General features: G+C 42.2%; 1 protein-coding gene across 1 annotated transcript in view; it reads left to right on the top strand.

Moving 5' to 3' along the window:
- The first annotated feature begins 4,504 nt into the window (after positions 1–4,504).
- BMF (Bcl2 modifying factor) overlaps positions 4,505–18,496 on the top strand; it is a 63,104-nt gene continuing 49,112 nt past the window's right edge. The window contains exon 1 of the mRNA XM_081865119.1: positions 4,505–4,621. The gene's annotated coding sequence lies outside the window, so the exon portion shown is untranslated. The remainder of the gene's footprint in view (positions 4,622–18,496) is intronic.

Here is an 18,496-nt window from a genome sequence, read left to right as displayed (position 1 = left end):
AAGTGTTTGGACCTCTATATCCTGCATATATATACATATAATCCTTTAATGTGAACTGGGACCTGCCTGTGCACATAAATAAATAACTGAATTGACTGCAATCAGGTGGGCTGTCCCCTGCAAAATAAATAAGAAAGGCTGGATGAATTGTATGAACAGAGCTCACTTGCCATCGGTTGTGTGTACAGGCCTCAGTTCATACTGCCGGTTCTGTTTGTTGTGAGCTCAAAGTTCACTCCCAAGCCTCAGCGCATGTGAAAACTGTGTTGAGCCCACATGTAAACTGGACCTAAGAGATGTGCGACGGTTCTGTGTTTGAGAACGTATTGTGTAGGTTCAGTTATAAGAACATTATCTTTCAAAAAGCAGACAGGAGGTGTGCAAACAGCCTCTCAGCAGCTTCTGCTGGAAGGGTGTTCAGTAGCAAAAGTGAGTGAGAAGTGATTACTTGAGTCTGTCATCTCCTTTGGCATCTCTGCCGTCGAAATCCTGGCACTCTTTCCTCAGAGGCCAGCTCTTAGCTGCCCCTGGCATCGCTGAACAATTGCTTTGTGAGGCTGTGTTTAGACTTTGGACTGGTGCCTGGTTTTCAAATCCGACACACTTTGTGCAGTGAGTTAAGGTGCCCCCTGAAGGATTTCCTCCCTCCGCCTGCAGCTCAATCCCTGGTGTCACTGTTCCACAACAGGCTGAGACTACAAAGCTTGAGGCCAACAACTTCTCCATTACCTCTCAGGTAACAGTCAGCTCTTCCGATCAGATGCAGTCTCAAGAAGTCCCTGATAATGTGGTGTGCATTCCAGATTCCACTTCAATTATTCACACCGGGATTGTACTTCAGTATCTTTCGCTCAGATAGTCTCTATCTCACTTTTCTTTCTTGCTTCTCTCTTTAAATAAGACATGCCCCATGCTCAAACATAGAGAAGAGTCACCAGTATTTATCCCTCAGCTTTAGTTTCTACCTCTTTTTAAAAAAATAAATCAGTCTGAGATACATTCCATAAACTGTCTGAAAAACAATATTGTCTAGAGATACCGATCAAATATGTCTTTCCTAAGTTTTTAGGTACTTCCCCTCCGCCACTCGCTCAAAGATGTCTATAGCTAAAAATTGGGGCAGCAAACATTGTGGGCTAGAGTTGGTTAACAAATTGAGGCTGCAATCCTTAACATATTTACACAAAGGCTGCATTTACACATCAGTTTATTCCATTTCCCCGACGTTTCCCTAGCTGTTAATTTCCACTTTATATTTGAGCTTTCACGTGAAGTAAAAGCCACTTCCAGAAATATAGTGGAATATATTACAAATTTAGCACTCATTTCCATGTTATTTGCAAATGTTATTTGCTTTAAACAAAATTTCGTTTTCGAATAACATGGAAATGAGCGGTAAACCTGTGCTATATTACAGTATATTTCTGGAAGTTACTTTTATGTAATCTGAAAGCTCAAATATACAATCATAGAATCATAGAATTGGAAGGGACCACAAGCGTCATCTAGTCCAACCTGCTACTCTGCAGAAATCTCAGCTTAAAGCATCCATGACAGATGGCCATCCAACCTCTGATTTAAAATCTTCAAGGAAGGTGAGTCCATAACCTCCCAAGGGAAACCATTCCGCTGTCAAACAGCTCTTATTGTCAGAAAGATTTTCCTGATGTTTAGTTAGAATCTTCTTTCTTGCAACTTAAAGCCATTGGTTCGAGTCCTACCCTCCAGCGCAGGGCAAAACAAGCTTATTCCCCCTTCCATGTGACAGCCCTTGAGATATTTGAAGATGGCTTTCATATCTCCTCTCCGTCTCCTCTTTCCCAGGCTAAACATACCCAGCTCCCTCAACCACTCCTCATAAGGCTTGGTTTCCAGACCCTTGATCATTGTGGTTGCCCTCTTCTGCACACATTCCAGATTGTCAACATCCTCCTTAAACTGTGGTGTCCAGAACCGGATATAGTATTCCAGGTGTGGGCTGACCAAGGCAGAATAGAGTGGTTAATAATGTGGAAATTAAATTAAGGAAACGTTGGGAAAACTGATGTGAATGCTGCCTTACGCTATATTCCAGGTGTATCCAAAACCAGAGCAAGCATTTCTCAGAATTACTTCCTTCAGATTCTCAGACAAAACTGAAGAGAATCATTGCAAGCCTATTATCTCTGAATACCAATTATGTCAGGAAGCTGGACAAACAAAACCCATTGCTTCATTATGTCAAAAACCATTGAGGGCTACTGAGCTTAAATTCCTCTACGTTCAATGGGACTTTGCTCCTTAATAAAGTGCCTAAGATTTCAGCCTTACCAGATCAAGAGGGATTTATTTGTTCTGTCACTATCCAGTGAGAGGCAAACATTTATAATGTTAAAAATTCAATGAACTATTAGTGCACAAAAAGCAAGTTGAAAAACGTAAAAGGAAGATGAGCCCTAATAATACTTTAATGATGCATTTTTTTCAATCGTATCACTGACTTGGCATGTATATTGATGGTGTTTTAATTCATACTGTGCTTTAAGGTATCGCCTCAGGTTAGAATGAATCCCTGGTGCTGGCCCCTCTCAGCAGTAGCAGGTTACAGTCTGAAACTGGTCTTTGACTGACAGCTCCTTAGATACAGCAAGACTGGCAGAACCCAACTACAACCCATCACTCTGTCTAGCCTTGGAGTCACTTTGGTCAGCAGTGGCCTGAGCTGAACAAAAGGGTAAGGAGACATTTGAGGAAAACACCATGCAAATTTAATGGTGTTCCAAGAAGGCCAAGCATAATAGATGAGAGCCAAGATCTCCCCATTCCCCCCCTCCACCCCAGTACATTCATGAATACTTTTATTTACAATACACAGAAGCACACAGCGTAGAGCAGGCATAGGCAAACTCGGCCCTCCAGATGTTTTGGGACTACAACTCCATCATCCCTAGCTAACAGGACTAGTGGTGAGGGATGATGGGAGTTGTACAGTGGACACTCGGGTTGCGAACGTGATCCATGCGGGAGGCTCGTTCACAACCCACAGTGTTCGCAACCTGCAGCACCACATCTGCGCACACGTGGGTCGTGATTCGGTGCTTCTGCGCATGCACAAAGCTCGATTTAGCGCTTTTGCGCATGTGCTGAAACCCGGAGGTAACTCCTTCCAGGTTCAGTGCGGTGTGCAACCCGAAAAACCTGAAGTGTCTGTAACCCGAAACATCTGTAGGGCCGAGTTTGCCTATGCCTGGCGTAAAGGTTATGATGACATGCACACACAAATGTGCAAATGCTGTAGGAAAATCCTAGCACATATGGACAAGTGTATAACTCTAGAAAGTCAGGATGCATGATAGCATAGCTGTCAACGTTTCCCTTTTTTAAAGGGAAATTCCCTTATTCCAAATAGGATTCCTCACAAGAAACGGGAAAAGTTGACAGCTATGCATGATAGTCACCAGATTAGTATCTGAAACAGCTGCAGCCTGATGATGAAATGTGCTGCTGATCATTTCCATAATCCAAAACTGTAGACATAGGAACGACCCCCAGGATAGACGCGAGAAGTTGTTATTCACATCACTGAAGCAGCCTACCTATTCCTTCCTTCCTCCAGAGCTCAGATCATTGGCATCAGTGAAGTGGCCTGACATACAGTAATCTGTAGGCGCAGCTAAAGAACAAATCTCGCTTGTAAACCTGCACTGGGCATAGGTACCAACCCTGAGCCGATGCAGACAGTGATCCATGCCTGGTCTGGCAGGCCTGCTGTTTGTTTTAGTTAGTGATGGACTGTGCATGCTGAGCATCATTAAAGTGCAGTCTAATAATTCATTTAGCTGGCGTGAAAGTGCACTACAGATAAAGCACAATATATACATTTATTTCAATAGTGTGCATGTGTAATTGTTTTAAATGGAAAGGCAAAAACATATGTGTGTGGTATGATGTGCACTACCCATCAGAAGGTGCTACTACTCTTGCCAAAACTTGAGCATCTGCGGAAGAGGCATCAGAAAAGCAAATAGCTGTGAATTTTTGCTGTTTAATACTCATAGCCATTCTTTGGAGTATAGGTCTACTGGATCAAAAAAGAGGAGGTCAGAATTCCATCTGTATGCAAAAAGTACAAACTATGCAGGGGACCATTCTGCTATGCTTAACTGATGGATTGCTAGCAAGCTACCTCTCTTAGCACTATCAAGGCAAGCTAAGGGGATGCAACAAAATGAGGGCAGAATATCTTGTTCTACTTCTTCACAAGGGCATATTCTAAGATCTTGGGGATGGGTGGAGGAGATGAAGGCCCTGTAAACATCTTATCTGATTTAGGGAGGTGTCTTTACAAGGGGTGGGATGGAGAGGGGGTAGTAAGAGGATCTGTTCTGTCTCTTTAATAAATAAAGAATTTGGGTGACACAAGACCTTCTTGTATCCAATGGAGAACATTTCTTCCCTTGGGAACCTGAAGCTGAGTTGTTATTAAAAATGAAAACCTGTTTCTGCCTTGCAACCAATTTTGTAGAAACAACAAATGCTTAAAAGGAGCAGAGGAGGAAAAGGAGCGAAAGGACAGAGGAGCCTTCCTGACACGGGGATCTGTGACTAACAACCCTAAGAACAGGCAGGACAAAGAAAAAGGGTGAGGTCTTCTCGTTCGTTTCTTTTACACATGGTATATTTCCATTTTCACGCACAGTGTAAAGGATGTGTCCCAGCAGCTGTGCCAGCCAATTCTATGCATGCTTACTCAGAAGTCAAGTCCCACTGAGTATTACTGCCTACTCCATAGCACAAACTATAATTTCAGAAAACTGCTTGGTGCCATTGTCTGGAAAATAAGCTTCCTCCTATTATTCCCATGGTCACTTCCAGATGACTTGTTTAAAGAGCATTCAGCCTGATTTGTTTGTGGGGAGATTATAAAACCATGGGCCCAGCAAGTGTTAACCGACACTGTTCAATCCATTTCCCTTTCAATTTTTGCAATGGTGATAGATCTTTGGAGAAAGCAGGTTTGTTTCACAAGACCTCCAAATCTTCTTTAATTGCAGTGCTTAAATCTGCCAGATTGTGACTGAATCTCATCCCAAAAGTGACTGCTTGGAAGCGCCCTTCGGCCAAAGAAGCTTTTAGTATTTATGGGAGTGAAAGCTAAATCAAAGGCCATTAGTAGTGGCTTCAAAAAAAAACCACACGCTAACTAACAAAGTAACCCCATGTATGTCTGATCAAAGGTAAGTCCCCTAGAGTTCACTGAGACTTACTCCCAGTCCCCAGTAAAGTGTATATACTTTGTCAAGGACTTTCTGAGATTTTCATATTGGTTTTCAGCTTTCTTTTGGTTTTCACATTTAGGATTAGGATGGAGAACCTTGCAGAAAAGGGTGCTGTGAATCCCCAGTGAAAACGGAGGCACTTTTCCATAGTCACACTTCACTGCTACAAAGATTAGGTCTTTAATTTATGTTAGCACCTTGAGTAAAGCATAACAAGATGAAATGATAGTAAATTTACAGTTATTTTAGGAAAAGGGAAACATTAGTGCACAACAGACAGTCAAAAAAGCAGGCATTTGTATATGCATAACACTTTTGAATGGGAAAATGGGGAGAGCATTTTACAAATTTTCTGTTATCCTACATTAAAACGTAAGGGGGGTTAAAAAAATAAATATGCAATATACTTAGGTCAAAACAGACCCTCTCCTTCTTGTTTCCATGCATTGCTAGATGTGTTGCTAACTATGTCTTTCAATTTAACCTGAAGGTTTTTAAAAATGCAAATTGCATCAACTTGGCGTGGGGCTGAGAATTAATTGTTTCAGAGCATGCATGGAGGGAGAATTTAGCTCTTTCCTTCCGTTCTATGTTCCTGAGTAAAATCCCTCCTCTGACGATAATATCTGCTTTGGGAGGAAATCTCCCACTGGTGCCAAACCTACATACATTTATTAGGGTATAAATCACATTCAATGTAATGGAGTAAATATGCTTTACAATTGTGTTGTAATGGCCTTAAACCAAAATACTGTAGCCTAATTGATTGCCGGGTTATAATCTTAGTGCATTTAAATTATTAATAGATTGATTCCTTCTATTTCTGATATTTGAATGCTTATTTGTCACCCTTAGTCACTATACAGTGGTACCTTGGTTCAGTGGCGTAGCGGGGGGGGGGGGGAGCGGGGGGGCCGGCCGCACCGGGCGCAACTTCTGGGGTTAGGGCAAATCCACGGGTTAGGGGGCGCAAATCCACGGGTTAGGGGGCGCAAATTACTTGCCTTGCCCCGGGTGCTGACAACCCACGCTACGCCACTGCCTTGGTTCTCAAACTTAATCTGTTCTGGAAGTCCATTCCAAAACCAAGGCGTGCTTTCCCATAGAAAGTAATGCAAAATGGATCAATCCGTTCCAGATTTTTAAAACAACCCCTAAAACAGCAATTTAACACGAATTTTACTATCTAATGAGACCGATGATCCATAAAATGAAAGCAATAATCAATGTACTGAAGTCACACAATCAATCAGTCAATCTGTAGCTGAACTGGGTTCCACACAGTCACAAAAACTAAACAAAAAAGCCGCAAAAACAAAAAACTCAAAATAAATAGCAAAAACAGACAGACCTCAGCGTAACACTCAAAACGGAGATGTGTTACTCAAAACAGAGCACGTTCAGCTTCCGAAAAAAGTTCACAAACCGGAACACTTTCAGGTTTGCGGTGTTTGGGTTCCAAGTCATTTGAGTACCAAGGCGTTTGAGAACCAAGATACCACTGTACTGAGTAAGGGCTTGTCCACACTTCCCCTTGTCTTGTGAGTAGAAAGCATGGGTCCGATTGCTTCAATTCAGCAGTAAAGAGCGGGTTTTCCATGCGGGAAAGCAGCGGGACAAGTGGGCGTGTGCAGGAGCCCTAAGGCTTGGTTCATACAGAAGACTGCAAAAGCATCTACCAATCCTGTTAACTTGGGAGAGAAAACAAAAAAGAAATTGCATTCTCTAGCCAGTGTAGGTGTCACATTTTAACTGTTGCCACGAGAAACACAAGAAGCCAATTTTTAACCACGTGAAAAAAGCCCAAACTTGATTCAGATTGCCATATCTGTTTCCAAAAGCATAAAACATTACCAACGATCAAGAAATCTGGCCTACAAAATCAGGAAAGCAAAGGACAGAAAATCAGGAGGCAGAAATCTAAAACTTGCTGGAGATCTTTAAGCAGAGGCTGGTTAGCCATGTATCAGGGATGCTGTAGTCCCATCCCACAACATAGTTCCATTATAGACCCTGCATGGAATGGGAGTCTGGACTCGATGACCTCAAAGATTACTACCAGCTCTGTAATTCTATGAGAACAGATGAGCTTGAGAGGAACAGGGCCACAGAGGAAATGCTGTTTAAACAATATGCACACTTTTCTGGATTTTTTTTTTTTTTTTGGTAAAAAAAAAATATTTATTAAAGTTTCAAAATAGTTACAAGAATAAAAAAAAGAAAAGAAAGAGAAACAAAAGTTACAAAAAGTAAAAACAATTAAAAACAAATCTTTTTTTTTTAAATATTTATTAAGGTTTTTTTAGATATAAAATACACACATAGAACAATCTTACTTCTATCACAACAAATTCTTCGCTTCTTTGGACTCCCTCACGTCCCCCTCTCCCATTTACGTCGTTAAAAAAAATTTTTCCAAACAAATTATCAGCTTGTTTACAATCTCATGTCCACACATTCAAATATAATCTAGCACTTTTTCCAATAAATTTTTATATTTTCTTTAATCTCACTTAGCATTAAATTTAAATCTAGTTTAGTGGTGGCCAATTTTTTATAATCTAGCATCCTTCTTAACATTCAAACAAATTACAATGTTTTTGTAGATACATCTTGAATTTCTCCCAGTCTTCCTCCATCTTTTCTTCTCCCAGATCTCGGATTCTGCCAGTCATCTCGGCCAGTTGCATATAGTCCATCAGCTGCATCTGCCACTCTTCCAGTGTGGGTAAATCTTGAGTTTTCCAATTTTTTGCGATGAGAATCCTTGCTGCCGTTGTTGCATACATGAAAAATGTTTAAAAACAAATCAACCTTTCCATGTCTTGACTTTCATTTGCTTGTTTCCCTGACCTCCTCGCACCTCCCTTTTTTGTATTCTAGTTCAATTAGTTATTTCAGCAAATCCTTTCCATTTTTGCTTTTATCTTAATAATTTATCTTAATATATTATAACTTTACATTCTCACCTATTAACAATCCATCTTTAAATACTCCTTTACATTTACTGCTAAAACCACATAACTTCATTCCAACATCCTTCTAACATTCCTTAATTTTACAATGTTTCTGTAGATAGTCTTTAAATTTCTTCCAATCTTCTTCTACCGACTCTTCTCCCAGGTCTTGGATTCTGCCAGTCATTTCCGCCAACTCCATCACCTTCATCTGCCATTCTTCCCGGGTGGGTAGATCTTGTGTCTTCCAATACTTTGCGATGAGTATTCTTGCTGCTGTTGTGGCATACATAAAAAAAGTTCTATCCTTCTTTGACACCAATTGGCCGACCATGCCCAGGAGAAAGGCCTCTGGTTTCTTCAAAAAGGTATATTTAAATACATTTTTCATTTCATTATAAATCATCTCCCAGAAAGCCTTAATCCTTGGGCACGTCCACCAAAGGTGAAAGAATGTACCTTCAGTCTCTTTACATTTCCAACATTTATTATCAGGCAAATGATATATTTTTTGCGAGCTTGACTGGTGTCATGTAACACCTGTATATCATTTTCATAATATTCTCTCTTAAGGCATTACATGCCGTAAACTTCATACCTGTGATCCATAACTGTTCCCAGTCAGCCAGCATAATGTTGTGTCCCACATCTTGTGCCCATTTTATCATAGCAGATTTCACCATTTCGTCCTGAGTGTTCCATTTCAACAGCAAGTTATACATTCTTGACAGAATCTTAGTTTTGGGATCTAACAGTTCTGTTTCCAATTTTGATTTTTCCACCTGGAAGCCAATTTTCTTGTCCAAATTGTATGTCTCCATTATTTGATAATAATGAAGCCAATCTCGCACTTTGTCTTTTAGTTTTTCAAAGCTCTGCAATTTCAGTTTATCTCCCTCTTGTTCCAAAATTTCCCAATATTTCAGCCATTTGGCCTCCATATTGAGCTTTTTCAGAGCCTTCGCTTCCATTGGTGACAACCACCTTGGGGTTTTATTTTCAAGTAGGTCTTTATATATTGTCCAGACATTAAACAATGCTTTCCTGACAATATGGTTTTTAAATGCTTTATGTGCTTTGACCTTGTCATACCACAGATATGCATGCCACCCAAATACACCCTTCTAAGTCCAAAATGTCTGTGTTTTCAAGAAGCAGCCATTCTCTCAGCCAGCAAAATGCGGCTGATTCATAATAAAGTTTAAGGTCTGGCAGGGCAAATCCACCTCTTTCTTTTGCATCCGTTAGTATTTTAAATTTTATTCTGGGCTTCTTGCCCTGCCAGACAAATCTAGAAATATCTCTCTGCCACTTCTTGAAACAGTCCATTTTATCCAAAATTTGCAGTGTTGGAAACAAAAACAACATTCTAGGCAATACATTCATTTTTATCACAGCAATACGGCCTAGCAATGAAAGCTTCAAATTTGACCATATTTCTAAATCTTTTTTTACTTCCGTCCAGCATTTTTCATAGTTATCTTTAAATAAATTCACATTCTTAGCTCTCATGTTAACCCCCAGGTATTTCACTTTCTTAACCAATGTTAAACCTGTCTCCTTCTGAAACCTCTCTTTCTCAATCACTGTTAGATTTTTCTCTAAAACCTTAGTTTTTAACTTATTCAACTTAAATCCTGCAACCTGACCAAATTCTTGAATCAGTTCCAATACTCTTTTAGTACTAGATTCTGGCTCCTGTACACTTTTCTGGATCTTATCCAATGGTTACTTTGTGCTGGCAGAAGAACGGCTTGCACACAGATGATCACCAGGGCTGCCAACAGGATTTTCTGCATCCAGAATTGGACCTAATATGGGCCCTCTGTGGCACTCAAAAAGAAGATAGAAATTTGCCTACACTTGCAAATGTGTACCCTCTTTTGTAGGTGGTGGTGGCAGGCCCAAGGAAATAATATGTCTGACAGATATGATGTCAACAGTTGAAATTTCCCCTTGATTGTATTTCCACACCTGAAAACAATTTCCCTGTTCAATTTCTACTTGCCACACAGCTCTTAAAGGGACAAAGGCTCTGTTCCCCTACTCCATGTCAGCCTTAAACCATGCAAATAACTCGGGTGTCTTGAGTTGTGAACCAGTTATTACTGTAGGTCTTTCACCAATTGATCTTAGGCCAGCAATACAGGCAATGGCCATTTTGCATGGGGGGTCTGTTCATGGCCCCCAGCCTCATTTTGTCCTCTTCTGGTTCCAAAAGGACCCACACAGTGCCAGCGATTGCGCATCAACTGGACGCGCCTACCTACAATGGTCGTCACTTGTACTACATCCAATGCTAGATCAGACGCGGTATTTCAGATGGGGGGGCTGAAAAATAATAATAAGATTTACAGCAATCCACATGCTCCTGTTTGGATAAATTCAAGTTTGAAAATGCTGAAAAAGCAAGCTGTATATTGGAAGATAATTTGTGATTACTTATTAATAGATCATAATAAGAACAGCAATGTAGTCACACAGATGAAACAGTCACTATGCCCATTTACGGGTTTATACCACAGGCAGCAGTTGCCTTATTTTCCCCTTAGGGATGATAAAGCAATTAATCACCCCTCCCTCCATCCTACTGCTACAATCAACTTCAGCAACCCACAAACAAACAAACACACACAGCTCTCCCCCCCCCCGCCCCCGCAGCCACTTCTGAACTAATGTGTTTGCCTGGTTTTGATATTATTACCATTAGAAGTGGATCAGACTTGGATATTCTTTCTCCAATACAGTATTCTGAGTGTGTGTGTGTGTGTGTGTGTGTGTGTGTGTACAATTCTGGCTTCTAGGATCAGTTACTGCTAGCAAGGTGCCAACAAACAGGGCTGCATTTGTTCATTGTGGAAGCTCCAGCGCAATGAAAAGCAACCGCGCAAGAGCGCTATGCTTGTGCTGTTTCCATTCATCCTGAATGGGTCTTGCGCGTGCAGGAAAACTTCTCAGCCGATTGTTTCCTTTTGTCTCCCCTCTGCTATTGTGGCAGCTTCGTTATCGACCTTGAGCAAAAACCACCGCTGTACAACTTGCTTTAGTTCCCTGTTTTCTCTTTCAGACACACTGTCTCGGTCTTGGTTTGGGTCTATTTACTCAGAGCCAATGCTCAACAATGACTAATTTCCTCAAGGAATTCCTCCGAGTCCATCCTTTCATTAAATCCTGCCATATCTCTCTGTAAATCATTGCAAGGCAAAATATCCTTCCAGACCTCTATTACTGCATTAGGCTGTCAGACGTGCAACTTTTACTTCTCATCTGAAGGTGCAGGCTTCGAATCTTTTCCTTTGAGCAGTCTCACTAAAATCGGTGACCACAACCTATTCTTCACATTCTGTTTGCTTATTATACCTGGGGTCGCCAACTTGGTGCCTGTGAGTGTAACAGTACCCTTCAGGTATTCCCCTTATGCCCACAAAAACTGAGTCCGCTTGATCATGAGGAGGTGAAGGTGGTGACTCCACACACACACACACACACACACACACACCCCGCCCCTTTCTTTGAGAAGTACATAGAGCTGAAGAAGGAAGTTTGAGAGTGGCACTCTTTTCCATTTCCTCTTTCAGCTCCCTACGATTTTCTACCCTCAGATTACTGGGTCAAACTACCAGATTGCTTGAAAAAGTGGCACATGTGCCCATGCGTGCACTTTCAGCAGGGGAAGGGATGTTCTGGCGAGTGGCCCAATTCGGGGAGGTGGGAGGGAAGTGCCAGAGGGCCATGTCCACAACACCTGCTCAAAAAATCCAAGTGTGCCCAATCAGGCTTAAAAAGGTTAGTGATCCCTGTACATGGGGGCAGGAGGGGCAACTACCCCCCCTAAATCAGGTAAATCAATAAAAACACAGTGATACCTCAGGTTACAGATGCTTCAGGTTACAGACTCTGCTAACCCAGAAATAGTACCTCAGGTTAAGAACTTTGCTTCAGGATGAGAACAGAAATTGTGCGGCAGCGGGAGGCGCCATTAGCTAAAGTGGTGCCTCAGGTTAAGAACAGTTTCAGGTTAAGAACGGACTTCCAGATCAAATTATGTTCTTAACCCAAGATACCACTGTACTTAACTAACTGAGGTTCTCCCCCCCCCCAATAAATCCTGGCTATGCCCATGTCCCTGTATTATATAAGTTAGATGCCACCTTTCTTCCTTGATGGATTTAAGGTAGTACAGGTTGAATTCCCACCCGAACTCTCCTCCAGGCACCGAGAAGACCTAGCTCTACCTTTAGCTTCAGCAAACTGGGTGCATCATGTGTCTTCACCCCATGCCAGTGGAGTCCAAGGCTTGATGAAGCAACTTCATCGCCTTGGCTCTGTAAATGAAAGGGAGTCTGAGGAAAATCTTAGTGACCCAGTCTTTGTAGCATACACCACTGGGCTAAATGCCCACCAGCTATGAGTTATTGAGTTATGAGCTGCCAAGATGTATCCCTTGCCCTCTCCCTGTTTGTGCAGTTCCAGGCAAGCATCAGAAACAGCAGATTTAATTAGCACCTGTGAGGCCACTCTATATGGCTGGACACATGCATTGCAAAAAAAGGAATACATCACAAAAACAAGACATAAATTTGCATACACTAATGTGTGTGTGTAAACCTAGAAACAATACATCTCATCACTGTGGAGAAGACTGTGACCTGTGTCCCTGCGCAGTCTTCTATCCAGGTACTAACTGTTGATGGGGAACTTCAAGACCCCTGCTCTGCCTTCTTATGTGTATATATCAGGTGGCTGGTGCTGAGGGGCAGGAATGGGCAGAGCTGTGAGTGCCACAAAACCCCTAAGCCAGCCTGCCGCCCTCAGCGGCATATAGTTGTCCATTCAGCAGTGTTCAAGTAAGATTTAGTTGCCACTCTGATCAGCTTCTGTGTCCGAAATGGAGAGAGATGCCGTCTTTGCCTTAGGCAGTAAAATGTTTTGAGCCAACCCTATTTAAGAAGGACTTTTGTGTGCAGCGTCTGTTCTCTTTTGTTTCTTCATTTTTTGGTGTTGCTTGATAGGGCTTTTCACAAAGGAGTCTCCCGAGAAATCTTTGCCCCGTTACTAACCTCTTTTGTTCCTACGGATCATTAATTTCCCCCCTCATATTAGGCACATCGGCATAAAAGCACATAAACACACATTTTAATGTGCTCCATTGTTTCCTTTAGTCTAGTAATGCACTGCTCAGACTTCAAAAGCCTCTGGGAGCCTCAAAAGCCCAAACAAACAATAGTTTGATTTGAAAATGACTGGCTGTTGTAGCAGAAGTCTGAAATCAGTTGCAGGCCCAGCCAAGAGCTTCCAGAGCATCTGTTATGATGGCACTGCTTTCAGAATTGGAACCAAGGCTGTCAAAAGTGGAGAATAATCCAAGGCTTTAAGCCCAGTGATATCTGACTAGCAAGATCAAATGAAATTTTGTTTTGCTGCATATCCATTATGTTGTAATTTGCATTCCATTCTTGTTAGTCATGCATTCTTTTCAATTCATTAGGATCACAACAATTGGGAATGGAAAAGGACAAATCTAAACAAGCTAGTGTCAGACCAGCATTTTTTCATAAAATTCAAGGTCAGTGGGAGAGTGGGTGGGTGAAAACACTCTCAAAAGATTCCATTAATTGGCATATTATCATTTATATCAGGAGTGGGAACCTGTGGCTGCCTTGGTGCTGTTGGGTTGCGTCTTCCATCTTTCCTGGCCATTGGTCACGCTGGCTGGAGCTGACGTGAGTTGGAGTCCAACATCTGCTGCAGGGCCACAGGTTCCCCAGCCTTGGATTATAAATTAAATAATTAAATTTGTTTATGCAATTAAAAGATTGTATGATGTCTATTAGAAAACACCCCACCTTTCTTTCTCTTTAAAAAAGGCAAAACTTAAGGGAGATAGTGCGGGTGGGATAAATATGTCAGAGCCAGCTGCTAGACAACACAGTCAGCTTCTGCTTCTAGCTCACCCAGAGCGATCTCACTGAAATAAGTTCTAGAAAAGAGTAAGATAATTTGACATCAGGGTGATGAGTATGCTTCTAGAAGAGCAGGACAACTTCCATATTTAGGTGTTGTCCTAAAACCCACAGTTTTAAACTGGTTTCACATTGCCATAACTCTGGGAAGTGATTCTCTGTTCTTAGTCTCTAGCCACTTAATAAATAACCCCAGGGTTCCTTGTTTAGAATACATGCTTGAAATCATTTGAAATTCCTGGTGTAGATCTGCAGCTGGATTTTGTGTAGAGCCTGACTACTGGAAAAAAAGACCACCTTAAAAAGGTGATACAACTTTGATTATTGTGCCTGAAAGCTTGCCTTTAAGAAAGGTACAATTGTCAGATGTGAGTCTTCACTTTCATACCTTCGCTGAGATTTAAGGCAAGGCCTGGTGTTTTTCTTTTGCCCCTTACAAAACAATATTCAGCATTCGTTTATTTCCAGTTCACAAGTGATTAAGGATATTCTTGCCTTGCAGTGCACAACTGTCAGAATCAGCTCCAGTTGTTAAAAACATTTTTAATGGGCTCAGTATTGGAGCCAGAATACACAACAATAGGGAAGAAACGTGTTTCCTACTCTAATGTTGATGATACTGGTTTTCAGTTCAGTACTTGTGACATGGAATAGTTGATTCAGCTGCAAAGGTTATTACACATGACTATTCCAGTGAACAGACAAATCTGGGACTATGCCCGCAATTCCACTTGTCCTGTCCCTGAGCTGTTTTGCCTTACTGCTGAATCAGAGCAAACATCAATCCGGATAAAACTTGATTGACGTTTGCTCTGATTCGGCAGTAAACTGGGTTTGGTAGAGGTATGGATTAGCCCTTAGACTTAGACCCACCACCCTGCCACTGACAGCCTCTCAGCTCTAAGGAAGCGCTGGAGCTGGGACCAGTTACATCATTCCATATCAGTATGGCCTAAATAATGTGTCTCTTAAGGGTCCCTTAACAGCTGCAATTTCCTGGTTTTTTGGAGCTTGAGTGAACATTCAAAGTCCTTAATACACCATGTTCAACTGAAAGGTTTTTTTATTGATTCTATTTCTTTACTAACATTGCAGGAAAACCACCACTGCAACCTTTATTATGCAGAGGGGTAGAATTCATCATGAAAACATAAATAATTATTTCACCTTTTGGGCCCTTGCCCAAGCATTATGATTCGGGCTCCCCAAGCTGTAATTCTGAACAAAAATTACTGAAAGTAGCAAAACTGTATAGTGAGCTTGGCTTGGTGCATGTTACAGAGCTGCACAGATCACTACTAAGCATGTTGAATCAGAAGTAAGTCCAACTGTGCTAGGACTCACCATGAACACCTCCCTTGTTCTCTTGGAATGGCAATGGCTTCCACTTCAGAGGTGCTGGAACTGAGTTCAGGCGAGTTCCAGCCCTGCTCACTAGCAATGGGATTCTAGGTTTGCAGCCTTGAAAGCACATAGCATTTAAGGCTTCCAGTGTAGTTCAGAGCATCAGAGGGTGCATGGCAAGTCTGGACATGCCTCTATCCCAGAGGTACTTCATAGTGCATAAGAGCAGCAAACTGAAGAGGGGAACTTCCTGACTATGATGTCGCTGTGACTTGGTTTTCTTCAGCAGATGGTCTTTCATATATGGTAAGTAAAGCAGACCTGCAACTAATATCCATATTAAGCATGTAGCTGCACTAAAATGTTTGCTGTCCTACAAAGTTCAGGACTTGCTTTTGTCTTAAGAGCAACGGTGTAACTAGTTATTTCCGTACCAAAGACAGTTTCTCAGTTCTGTGCGTTTTCCATTCTTGGAATCTGGCAGCACGCAAACTCCTTTCAAATCACCTCAGCAATTATGATCCCCTCCAAACTGTCAGCGTTTTGTGTGAGGGATTCAAGGGTCTCCCAGGAAATTTAGATTTGTGTGATTAAAGGGTCCTATCAGCATCAACAAACAAAGATAGTCATGTTGGCCCATAAGAAAACATTTTGTTGGCCCAGTAATAGCCCTACCATGGATTTTGGAATTCTTTTCATCATACTGACATTTCAGCAACAATTTATGGGAAAACGTAACTTAAGAAAAATCAGGGCAATGCTCTGCATAGATATTGAAATAAGAGCATGCAAAAGCACCGTCTACAATAGTCAGCCCAGTAATGATAGCTTCCAAAAACCCAACAAAATGATTTGGCAAACCACCTTACACCTAGATTGCCTCCCCCCATCTCTCAGCTGTGGCCATTGCATATCCCATGCTCTTCACGGTTAGTCTAAGGGCAGGGGAGCAGCCCCTAGTCATCTAGTGAGCTCCACAGCTGAGTGAGGGTTTGAACCTGCGTCCCTGCAGCCCTAGACATTGTGGTAGCAGTAGCCATTTTGCACAGGGGTGGGCTAGACTACACTTGGGCAGACCCCACCCTCTGCCTCCAAAGATGCCCTGCTGACAACAGACGCCAAAGAGCTGCCTTGCTTGCCCAGTCATGTTCTTCGGGATGCAGAGCACACAGATGATTTTGCTTGCTCTGCTCTTCCAAAGGAGGGCAAAGGGGGCATGTCAGGTGTTGGGACAACATCTCACATCGTGCCTAGCCATGCATCTTAGAGCTCTGCTTTGCACCACTGAGCCGCGTCACCTGCAACCTGATCTAAGTTTAGGCCCTGTAGTGATTTTTGGTTGGGTAATAATCGAGCCAAGAGTCCAAGGAATGTGCCTGCAAGTGGGAGCCAGGAGAACATGCAGCTCCCAAGGCAGTCTTCCAGTCCCCTGCCCCCCTTGCCCCTCTGATCATCCATCAGCTGTGTGGCAGGAAGAAGATTGCTGTGCTCCTTTGCAGCTAAGCAGCAGAGGATCAGTAATACTAGCTGTATCAGTGCCGGGGAAAGTAGAAACAAAACAAATTCCTTCCAGTAGCACCTTAAAGACCAACTAAGTCAGTTCTTGGTATGAGCTTTCGTGTGCATGCACACTTCTTCAGGTATCTGAAGAATACCTTCACACGAAAGCTCATACCAAGAACTGACTTAGTTGGTCTTTAAGGTGCTACTGGAAGGAATTTGTTTTGTTTTGACTATGGCAGACCAACACGGCTACCTATCTGTAACGGGGAAAGTAGATTTTAACCTGCCCCACTCCCCACCCCAGCACTCCTGGCGCAGCCACGATCTCTGGCTCCAGACTGCCGATAGCTAGCTGCATAGGAACAACAATTTTAGCTGCACTGGGAACTAGAATAGGTTGGAACCTGCAGTCCTGATGCCTCTGGGGAAGGGAGGCATTCGTGAGAGAGTGGGGAGGTTGTATGCCTGTGTGTATGTCTGGGTGCATATGCATGAGTGGGGCAGGGAAGGGTCTATGTCCGTGTGGATGCTGTCCCTACCTGCTGCCTGGTTTTGCCTTGGTGTGTGGCCTCTACCTGCCCACGCACTGCTGCCCATTGCTCTTTTTTGCCAAGAGGCTTTCTACCATCCTTGGCCTAGACCTTGAACGCAAAAACTTTTATTATGTGTACAAGGCTAGTGGAGATCCAGGTACTCTGATTTAAGGATGATTGTTTCTCTCATTAAGAAGAAATGAGGGTGTCAGCCATGCCCACCCACTTAAGGCTCCTTGGGATTCTTCAGAAAATGGAATTGCTTTAATAGCAAAGCTACCTGAAATCACCTGCAAAATAATATCATCACAGGACTGAAGAACTGCCTGTTTCTTTAGAAATGGAACAATGGTTTTAGGCAGCAATCCAAACTGAAAATATGCTTATGAAGCAGAAATTCTGTTTTTGTGGCCAATGCCATTAAAACACATTATAAAAAGGGGAACTAGAATGGATTTTAAATGCTGGCTCAATTAGCTGGAAATGCAGTGGTGATCATGGAAGCACATCCTTTGCACATCAGTCCTGATATCGCTAGGCGGGATCTCTAATCTGCCTCATAAGCTAATATAATTGCACTGTAAATGAACTTTGTGTGTCTAAAACTATCTTATTTAAATGCTAAAGCACATATAGTGCATTTTCCCAGCCACTGTACATTTGTTTTGTGTTGGTGATGTTGCCCTCTACTGGTACTTTCAGAGAATAATAGTGTATTTCAGAGGGCATTTCCCAACTATAGTATTAGTTTTTCTGTAGTAAATGTGCAGCCACTACTGCTCTGTTGCACGCAGTCCAGACATCCGCTCTCTAGATTGTAGGGATATCAGCCACATGGCTGTCACATTTTCCCTCACTATAGCTGCATTACATTTTGCCTTTGGGGAAAATGCAATTCTTCTCCCAGGGAGACGGGATTCTTGCTTTGTGGAAAGTAA

The sequence above is a fragment of the Podarcis erhardii genome (genome assembly GCF_964252035.2).
Source record: "Podarcis erhardii genome assembly, chromosome: 1".
Taxonomy (NCBI): domain Eukaryota; kingdom Metazoa; phylum Chordata; class Lepidosauria; order Squamata; family Lacertidae; genus Podarcis; species Podarcis erhardii.
The sequence above is the reverse complement of the archived record's forward strand: the minus strand, read 5'-3'. Positions and strand labels throughout refer to the sequence as shown.